A 2,371-nucleotide genomic window follows, 5' to 3' on the forward strand; every position below is an offset into this window, starting at 1 on the left:
CTTCATGTGTGACTCTACTCGCCGAGTCACCCCGACGACTTGTCGAGTCCCTATACTTAGAAACTCCCAAACCACAACTCAACTCGCCAAGTCGCCCCAAGACTCGCCGAGTCCAACAAACTCTGAGTCACATCATGCTCAACTCACCGAGTCATCCTTCGACTCACCGATTCATAGCTCAACCAGAAAAAGTTAGGACTCCACGACTAGACTCGCCGAGTCCAAGAACAGACTCGTCGAGTCCAAGAACAGACTCGCCGAGTCCAAGGCAATCTTTAACAGACTCACCGAGTTGTTCTTCCAAATCGTCGAGTTCCTGCCTATCTTCATCCAACCCGCCGAGTCCACCCATGCGACTCGCCGAGTATCTCCAGTTCTTAACCCATGCAGTGGCTTTCCGGGCCATGCAGGGGTTCCAATCCATAGATCTACTCCTCTTCAGACCCTCCATCACGTAAAGTGGCAACCTTTACGTGAATCCAAAGAGATCTAAGCCTCAAACACTCTAGGGCTAGGGTTTGGGACAAAGGAACTTCACCAAAAACTCATGGGCATAGAATTTATGGCTTCTTGGATCATTACCAGCCTAGATCTGAGGTAGCATCCTCAGATCTAACTCTAAACTCGAGATGGACCTTATTTATGCCCCAAGACCCCACAAATGATAGATCTAGGTGCACAAAAGCTTCAAGAACAGATTATTACCTCTAATACAAGCTTCCACTGGATTAGATCTCGGATCTAAGTCCCTCCCTTGTTGTAATCCCTTTGTTCTTCAAGTTTTCTTTCAAGATCCCCCTTCCAAAGCTTCAATCTCTCTATCAATGGTGATCCACTCGATTTCTAGGGTTTGTAGGCTCTCAATGGTGGTAAGGAGGCTGAAGAAGGGATGTTATGTTCTTTATATAGGGCATAACTCCCGGATTAGGGTTTTTCTCTTTCCGGCACCAACTCGCCGAGTCCACCTATGCGACTCACCGAGTTGGTCACTTTATACGTGACCCGGATCGCAACTCGACTCGCCGAGTCTATCCATCGACTCGCCAAGTCGACCTTCCTTATTTACACTAAGAACCCTGAACTTGCACTTCTGAACTCAGGGTGTTACAGCGTGTATAAAAAGAATTCCCAAATCTGACTTCGTATGAGGAAGTTATGTGACATCCCCAATTTCACGGCCAGAAAAGACCGATTTCATTTATGCTTTTTAAAATAAAATCAGAGTAATCATTTCATTAAAAGTGTTGCGGAATTTGTTCCCAAAGCCAAACATGATAAAAATTTATCAAAACCTTGCTTTAAGAAATATATATTTTTATTTTATAACAAAACCTCGGGATGTCATGTTCCGATACAGATCAAAAGTATAAACAAGACATTATAAGCCTTACAACAGTTATTTATAACTAATGACTTATAATCCAAAATCACTCATCATCATCATCCGACTATGCTCGGGGTCCACTACCTGTAATCATAAAAAGCTGAGTGGGTCAGTCTTGGAAGCCTGGTGAGCATATAGGGTTTTCAACCCACAATACATAAATTTATTATGTTTAAACATCAATCAGTCAACCAAATTACCCCAATTACCCATTCCCGTTATCCTCACCTTACGTCCCTAAAACGACTATCACAAGGGACCTAGCCTAAGGATTTTCATTAGGGGTGACAACATTGTTTTCCTACAACAATTTAGGTCAAATAGGCACGAAGTCACATCGTCGCCAAGATTTATCTAATAGGCATTATGTCTCATAGTCGCCAGGGTTTACCTAATAGGCACGAAGTCACATCATCACCAAGGTTTACTTAACAGGAACTAACAACATTGATCCCCACATACTAACCTTATACAGTGATATTACTAAATCTAGCCTAAAGGATCGATATGAACAACTAACTACGAAACTGCTTCAGAAATCCTCTAGCAGCAAACAAGGATCGATAAAAGATATTGAATGAATGGACTAAGTTTAACTACGAACCTTTATTCGTAAAAGAAAGAACCACAAGACAATTAAGTCAGGGGTAGTTATCAATGCCTAGGCTGTGGTCTGAATATCGTGAGGTATATAACCCCCAGACGCACCCTATCCAGCATCAAACTTTGCCTAGGCTGCTGGTCTGAATATCGTGAGGTATATAACCCCCAGACGCACCCTATACGGCAATGGAAACACTAACTAATGCCTAGGTTGTGGTCTGAATATCGTGAGGTATATAACCCCCAGACTCACCCCTATCCGGCATCGGAAAGGAAAACACTGACTAATGCCTAGGCTGTGGTCTGAACCCCCAGACTCACCCCTATCCGGCATCGGAAAGGAAAACACTGACTCATGAAGCTCGTCCGATCACTTCACAAGAG

This window comes from Lactuca sativa, chromosome 9, assembly GCF_002870075.4.
Source record: "Lactuca sativa cultivar Salinas chromosome 9, Lsat_Salinas_v11, whole genome shotgun sequence".
Taxonomy (NCBI): domain Eukaryota; kingdom Viridiplantae; phylum Streptophyta; class Magnoliopsida; order Asterales; family Asteraceae; genus Lactuca; species Lactuca sativa.